Source organism: Canis lupus, chromosome 1 (assembly GCF_011100685.1).
Source record: "Canis lupus familiaris isolate Mischka breed German Shepherd chromosome 1, alternate assembly UU_Cfam_GSD_1.0, whole genome shotgun sequence".
NCBI classification, from domain to species: domain Eukaryota; kingdom Metazoa; phylum Chordata; class Mammalia; order Carnivora; family Canidae; genus Canis; species Canis lupus.
In genome coordinates, this window is record NC_049222.1 from 121,675,748 (window position 1) to 121,684,421 (window position 8,674).

The window sequence follows — 8,674 nt, forward strand, 5'->3', positions numbered from 1 at the left end:
GAACTTATCCACAGCCCTTGGAAATGGCAAAAAAAAAAAAAAAAAGAACATGCAAAGAGTTCATGAGTATCATGCCTATGTTTCTTGTCCCCAAAGTCATTAGAAATTTCCTTCAGATCCTATTACTACCACCAAAAAAAAAAAAAAAATTAGCTGAGTAAATTTTAAAAATCTTATTGCCGGGATCCCTGGGTGGCGCAGCAGTTTGGTGCCTGCCTCTGGCCCAGGGCGCGATCCTGGAGACCCGGGATCGAATCCCACATCGGGCTCCCAGTGCATGGAGCCTGCTTCTCCCTCTGCCTGTGTCTCTGCCTCTCTCTCTCTCTGTGACTATCATAAATAAATAAATAAATAAATAAATAAAATAAATAAATAAATAAATAAAATAAAATAAAATAAAATAAAATCTTATTGGCTTTATTCAATGATCCATGAATCAGACAGTAGTCCATCTAGGAGATAGGAAAAAAGCTCCAATGGGCTGTATAAAATGAAAGACTTTTATGGACAGGAGAGAGCAGGACAAGGAAGTTTCTAGCAAAGAGGGGATTGTTTCAGGCAGAGCCACCTTCCTTTGGGGGATGGCAGGGGTCTATCAGGCGATGACCCCACTAATGCTGACCAGGTCATTCCAGATTGACTAAGATTCCACTCCTGGGAGAGGTTGAAACTGTGATTAAGTGAGGAGTTGAGTCTTGGTTGCATGACATGGGCTTTAGCACAAGTGACTCCATTTTGGGTCTGTTGTCTCACTTTTTAACAGACGTGGGTAGAAATCTGTTGTGCCCTCTGGGAAGGGTTTCCTTATTCCTGAGAGGGAAGGTGCAGCGAGAGATGCTCCCACCCTTCTCCCTCTACCTGTTGTGTCTGGATGAAAGAGCATGTGACTCGAGGGGACTCAGGTGTATGACGAAGCAGGCTGTGAGGGTGGTAGGGTGAGGAGGTGGAAAGAACTGGTGTCCTTGACAAGATTACTATACCGTGAATGGAGGTCCCACCAACTGCAGTTCCAGATCCAGTCTTACGAACTAATGAATTCCCACATTTTAGAGCCAGCGTAAGTCAAGATTTTCTGCTCCTTGCGGCTCTATGCAGGTTAACTGATAAATCAGATGGTGAGGAGCAACATCTCTCCACACCAGCCAGCACTGTAAAATCCCCTGGCCCTGCCTCTTTCAGTTTCCCAAAAAGTGAGGCAGCTTCACGGACAAAGAAAAGAATCGTGTGTGTTCAGAAGCCTGAGGGTTGTGGGATGAGGGATGAGTTCTGGGTCCTTGGCTGGTCAGGCCTCCTTCTGAAAGAGCTTAGATTTTCTCTCTGGGTCTGCTTGTCATTTCCAAAGAGCCCCATAATTGCTTGATTTGCATCTTGAAAACCTCTAATGACTTACAACAGTGAGTAATCAACTCAAGGAACATGTTGGGGCTTCTCCCAAATTCCAACCGCTCTACTTCTTGATGTCCCCATTCTAGGAGAACCCCAGGAAGGGGAAATGAGGATCCCAGTAAAGGGCCCAGAAAGTCAAGGAATGACTCTTCCTGATGCATGGCTCTGCCCTCCATGGAGTTGGGCAATTGTGATGACGGGGATTTTGCTTAGAGCAGGAGCCCTGATGTATCCCAAAGAACACCCCATAGGTCAAAAGTGAGGGCCTTGGGAGAGACATGCAGAGCTCTGGATTCACCATGTCAAGATCCACCTGCTTTCTTACCTTGGTCACTTTGTGTGAACTTGGGCCAAAGGACTACCAGCCCCAGTTTCCTTGCTGGTAAAATGAGGTGCCTGTTTCTCATCATCTTCCAACCCTTTCTTGGGGCTAACATTCTCTATAGACAGGGTGTTTTTGAGTCAGTTAGTAACCTTCCAGCGACTTTTGGGACGCTTGAGAAGCCCGGCCAGTGAGGAGTGTTTCTGTCTCGTCATAAAGGAGCACTTTAGTAACGTCACCCCGAACACCATTCTTCAGGGGTCTCTCCAACAAAGGGGACTGGAGGGGAAGAGATGGAGGGGAAAGTGTAGGCATGGCTCTCCCATCGAACTCCAATCAACATTGCTTCCTACCAGAGACATGAAGCTTGGATACGCCTGACTGGTTCAAGAAAATATTCTCTCACACACAAAGAGCCATGTCAGACTTGGAGTGTGTGTGTGGGGGGGGGGGAGGGGGGGTGCACACAACATTTTGGGTAGAAATGGTAGAAAAATTCTCAGCTATGGAGGACTTTTAAATCGACTCATAGCCTGAAAGCTATGTTATTTTATATCCACGCTGAAAGGGTAATATCAAACTTATGAAATATTTACTAACTTGGCTGCATAAACAACAAATCACCTCTTTTCCATTAAATATTTTTTGTGAAAGATATTTTAGAAAAAATACTGCAGCTTGCAATTTAATTACAATGAGTAATTAAAACTTAGAGCATAATCATTTTTGGCAAAAAGTCAGTTTTTGTTAAAATTTTAAGATAGAAAAAAGATGCATATTACGACCATAATACTGTTAGTAATTAAGATAAATGCATCAATTATTAAAGATGCAAACATGTCAAGCAAGCATAACTAATTATTTGAGCATGTTAACAGTTGTTTAATGTTAACAAGCAGTGAATTATTAAAGACCCCGTGTGTCACATTCTGGACTGCATAAAATATAATGTTCTGGAACGTTTTATGATTTTCAGGTTTTCCTTAGATCTCCTCCATCGGATTAGCCATAAAGTTAAGATAACTTGCCTTTAAAATGTATTTCTAAAATAATTAGCTGTAATCAGGCTAAGAGAGGCCACATCTCCCAGTTTGTGCAGCAGAAAAAAAAATGCAGCAGACACAGCGAGAAACTGCCGACCCAGCGCCACGTCTGCAAGGAGGACGTGTGGGGTTGAGGGAAAGGCTTCCCACTGGAGGTCCAGCATGGGGGCAGAACCCGGAAAATATGGTGTTGGTGCAAGAAAGCAAGGGGGAGACATAAATCACGGGGAGCTTCACGTACACTTCGCAGCTGTATATTCCTTCTTTTTTCTATTTAGAGATACACCTTCTTGAAAACAGCACTTCACGCAATCATATAATCAAGATGCCAATTAAGACACTTGTATAAATCACATGCAAAGCAATGCTTGGATTATTTTTGACTGTCAAACCGCAAATCAACGCCAGCAACATTATCACTGGAATTCAACGAGTCCTGGGTATTTCCTTCCCCCAGACACAGAGCAGAGCCCACAGGGAACCCATCTGTTGGGGGGCCTGGAGACCCAGTCGGGAAACATCTTGTTAGGGTCCCGGGCCCCAACATTCGGAGCTCACAGGCCCCTCACTGGCCCCTCTAAATGGGAAACGGGGCTTCGGGAGAGGCTAGCTGGGCCTTCTGGGGCTGGAGAGGAGAACGAGAGGAGCCCTAGTGGGTAATGGGGTGGGGGGGGCTGCTAAGGCTGCAGCTGCCCGTGTCTGCAGAGATGCCTGCACCAGGCCCAGGGCCTCCCCACGGCCACCAGCGCTGCCTCCTGCCAGCAGAGGGGGGCCACCTTGCCAGTGCCGGGGACACGCTCAGCCCCTCTCCAGCCACCGAGGGGGAGCTGTGCAGCGTCCTGGCCCCGTCCTGCTCTCCAGGGCTTGCCGTCTATGCCAGCGGAGAAAGACTCCCCACGAGGGAGAGCTGAACTCCGGAGAAGCTGGAAGGCAGCGTCTGATCCTCCCGCTACATAAAACAATATCTTCCGTTCACCCTTTGGTACCAGCAACCTGCCTCCCTCCACCCCCCCCCACCCCCCGCGTGGCAGGCGTGGGGAGCAGGGGAGCAGGGGAGCTTCCTGGAAAGGTGAGGACCCACGCTCTGCTGGAAAGCCCCAGCTCCGCGGGAAGCTGCCGCAAAGCTCAATGAAAGGGGGGCTTCGCATTCAGGGGTGACGGGGAGGGAACGGCCAGTCGGAGAAAGCTGGCGGGAGAAGTGGAGGGAACACTGGGTACCCTCCGCTTTCCTTCCCGGCAGCTTCGAAGGGGTGCAGCATCCATGCAGTCAGCCCTTTGGCTCCGTCGTGGAGCAGGAGGGGCCTCTCTTCTAGAAAGACAGTGGCTCCCCAAAGCCTGCAGCCCCAGCCCCGCCCCTCCTCCCGCCAGCCTCGCTGGGACTCGGGTCCTTTCCCCCCCCAGCAGGGTTCGGATAAAGCTCGAGCCCTGGGACTTGGGTCCCCACCCCAGGGGGCACCAGTCTGAGAGGACCCCGGCAGCTTCGTGTTCCTTCTCTTAGAGGCCCCCAAACTGTGTTCACTCTACGTCTCCCAAACCTGGGTTTTCTTCCAAACCAGACAGGTTCCTGCTTCTGCACCACCGTCTCTCCGGATCTGCGGGACCCTCGGCTGATGCAGTCAGGGCACCAGATGCGACACAGGAGGACGTCAAGCGGGCCAGCCCGCCCCCTTCTCTCCCCAACCCTGACACGGGGCCCCAGGACCAGGCCTCGCAGAGACCAGGATCGCCTCCCCTGGGGACCAAGGACTGCTAAGGTCTTATCAGGAGGCCCTGTTCTGAGTGGACCCACCCTCGCTCTTGGCAGGTGGCCTGGGTTGGGGAACCAGGGTGCTGGGGAGCTCTTGACGCTGAGCCTAACCTGAGGTGGGTGCGTCGAGCTCCCTGCATCCCTGACGGCCTGTCCCGACTACCCACGTGCTTCTCGTTCATGTGCCGAGGCCCGGAGAACGTCGTGGACCTGGGGTCCCGGGGCCGGATCTGGGAGAGGACTAACGTCTAGGCTTCCATGGGGCCTGGCCCAGCCCCACCATGACATCAGGGCTGAGCCCTGACTGGGTCGCGCATTCTTCTCATTTGTGCTCGGCGTTCAGGGCTTCCGTCGGAAGGAAATGCAGCAGCACCAGGCAGCACTGGGCTTGGCGGATCTGCAGGGACAGTTTCCAGTGGGGCGGGAGGACATTGCACCAGGTGGCCAGGCCTGAAAGGAGGGCAATACCTGCAAGACAGTCCTGAGGATGCCCCCGGATCTCTCCTGGGGGTCACCCTGCAGCTGAGCACCCAAACCCATCACCCCAAGTCCTGGGCGCACGGCCACCGGGTTCTTGGCCGACGGAATGTGAGCAGAAGGGAGGCGTGTGTCCTCTGCAACACAGCTTTACGGACAGCCGTGAGCCCCCTCCGGATGCGGGCGGTGACAAGACCCGCCAGGTGGTGAACCCGCAAGACAGTGGACGGAGCCCGGGGGACAACCTCCGGCGGCCTCGACTCCCTGGCCTGTTCTCTACACGGAAAATGAGTCTGCTGTGTGTGTGTGTGTGTGTGTGTGTGTGTGTGTGCTTGTGTGCGTGTGCGTGTCGCTACATGTTGGGGTCTGTTTGTAGCACAATTTTAGTCCATGCTCACGAATACAGCAAGTCCGAAAGCGTGTGTGCTAAGGTCCCGGGGATGGGACCGCGGGGATGTGTCCGGCTCTACTCCGGAAACTGCGGTTCCTCTGCGGCCGCCGTGTCTCCCGGTCCAGAAGGCCCCCCGGGGGCCTGGTACCGGGCCCGCCCCACCCCCGCCCGCTCCTGTCTGAGGCCATTTGCACCGATGTGTCTTTGTGTGGAAGATTTTCCCTTCTCTCAGCAGCCACTGGTGGCAGCTCTAGGTAAAAAGCAAATCCTAACTTAGTTAAAGGAAGCTCCGGCAAAGCTGGCAACCCTCCACTATTGTTTTTATGAAGCATTTGGAGAAGCCAGGCCGGGCCCCGGGCTGGGGTTCGCGGCCACCTGCAGCCCTGGGAACGCTGTGCATCCCGGGCCGCAGCCAAGGGGGGCCGGGCCGCTTCGGGGAGGCCCGCGGCCTGCAGCTCCGGGCGCCCCAGATCCCGAGATCGTGGGCTCCTGCCCGGAGCCGAGGCCTGGCGGCTGCACGAGTGCGTCCCGCTGGCCCCGCGCCAGCTGCATTCCTTCATGTGTCAGCCCTGAATCTCTTCATATGTTAGGGTGAGCTGCGTGTACACTAGTTTCTTCACTTGCAAGGCAGTTTCACCATCTGTTTCTATTATGGGAGTTTATGGCACAGAATACCTCAGACACCAGAGCCTCCATCTCTCTGCCTGGCGTGCCGTTAAAACACTTTATGAACAGAATGATTACGAGGTAGGGGCCTCCTTAATTTTTTTCCCCCTCTTTTTCTTGGCACGTTACGAAATTCAGGAGGATTTTTTTTACAGTTCATTTTGTGAAGATGAAAGGTGATTTGGGAAAAAAAAAAAAAAAGAAATTAGGAAATTAGAGGGGAATGTAAATGTGACTGCGATCCGGCTTCTAAAATCCTTTAATCTCATCGTGATTAACTGGATTTTTTTTCATATTGTTTCCTAACTGCACATCCTTAAGCAGGCAAAACTCAGGCATATTCTAAAATTTGCAACTAATTCTGGAATTTGAGATCACGGAGGCTCCTGCATCTCTGTATTTGAAAGCCAAATTAAGGCAGCGATCCCAGGAAGCTTCCAGTCAAGGGGGTTTTAGGTGCATTCTGCATCACGCACGCACAGACCGTCAAGCTATTTAGCTTTTAAGGAGAGACGAGAAAGGGTTGGACTCCCACATCAAAAAAATCTCGCACCTCAGGATCGTCCTTGAGCATGAAATATGCCCACTTTGCCCACAGGTTCACACACGTGTGCACACACACACACATTTTTCCATGTTCTTAATGACCTGATGCGTTTACACAGCAGCCACAGAGACAATGTTCACTCCAGCACAGCCTTTCTTTCTTTCTTTCTTTCTTTCTTTCTTTCTTTCTTTCTTTCTTTCTTTCTTTCTTTCTTTCTTTCTTTCTTTCTTTTTCTTTCTTTTTCTGCCTGTTTAGGGAAACAGTCCTATGTTCTTAGAGGTCATTAAAATGGGTAATGATGACCTGTGACGCTTTTGAACATGATAGTAAGAAAAAGCCAGAGAACTTCTTGTAACTTGTGTGTGGAAGTGACAGGCGTATCTCTGTGTCTGTGTTTCCATGAGGAACAAGGAGGGACCCAAATCAAAGATTCTCCATTGATATTTGAGGAAGAGCCCCCACCTTCATGGTGTCCAGTACATTCCTTCTTGCTTTAACCAGTCCAAGGACACAATGATAAAGAAGACAAAGACCAGAAAACCCTGGGTCTCCCAGGCTTCCTGGTACTTCCTCAGTGATTTCCCTTATTAAGAATCTGTTATATCAGATCAAACCCCATTTCTGTACCATCCAGTTCAAGGCTAGCTTTAGGGTCTGAGTGTTCATGCTGTCTTGGTTCTGGCACAGTGATGGCAGAAAATGTGCTCAAGGTACCCAAGGTGAACCCATTCTCCCCTCAATGCTTAAGGCTGGTTCTAGAAGAAGCTCCTATTTATACCTTCAGCCTTCCTTTGATCTTCTTCAACGATCCATTTCTGCTGACACACTCAGCATCTCCTAGCAGAGCTGGGTGGAGGCCGTTCAGCGTCCTGCATCCCCAAGGATAGGACCACGCCATGGGCGGAACCCACCGTTGCTGCCGTCATTCGTCTGCTTTCTGCACCAAGCCCTTGGTGAGTGTGGGCTGAGCCCTGAAGATGGAGAGCCCAGCAGGCTACGCTTCATTGCTACAGAACAGGTTTGAGTCAAAGGAAATCATGTAGTGTGAACAGCACACAAGGCCAGCCTCAGTGGGCGAAGGGACACAGTGGACTTCTGCGGAAGCTCTTCTATCAGCAGAGTGTGTTCCTCTTCCCCTAACAGCAGCTGTGGTTTAAAGACCAGGAATGGCACCTGGGTGGCTCAATGGGTTAAGAGTCTGCCTTCAGCTCAGGTCACGATCTTAGGGTCCAGAGTCAGGCTCCCCATTCAACGGGGAGTCTGCTTCTCCTTCTCCCTCTGACTCTCACCTGCAAGCACTCTAAATAAATAAATAAATAAATAAATAAATAAATAAACAAACAAACAAACAAACAAAATCCTTAAAGAAAGAATGTCCTGGGGAACCAAAGAGCAAACATAAGCACATGGCTCTTTATGCATCACTGACAAACTCTTTAGCCTCTAACCATAGCAAAAGGAAATGGAGATAATGTCCACCATGTGCTTCCTGAGCCACAAAATGATATCCCTGGCAAAGCTGATGGGTTGGAGCACACCCAGATGTCGCATAGGGTAGTGCTGAGTGCCGCTGCCAGCAGCATCACAGCATCACCATTTCCAGGAACCTGCTGTGAGTTGCGTGGCCCTCCTCATACTGCGGAACCTAGGGCTGTGTTGTCACTCGCTTTTGTCCTAGCTGCCTGTCACTTCACCGTGTGTGGATATGTCTTCTTTGTTTAGGTTATACATTTGGGCTTTGTTCTGGGTTTCAGGATTGGCTGAGGAGGGGAGCAAGACCCCCAACAGCTGAGCTTTGGCTCCTCTGAGCAACAGCAGCCTGAGGTTCTCAAAGCACATTAGGGCAAAAGCCTATAATGCCTTGATTGGATTATAATGAACTGATCTCCTCCACACCTTTCTTTCTTTGACCTCAGCTCAAGATGGTATTTAAGCCTGAGTTCTATGCCATGTGTGGAGTTCACTCTTATTGTCCCGGTGGCTCCTCCTCCGTTTATCCAGGAGGCATACATGTTAATAAACATCTGCTTCTTTTTTTTCTCTTGTTCTTTCTTCTCTCGTTAATTTACCTTTGTTGGGAGGAGGGTCTCAGCTG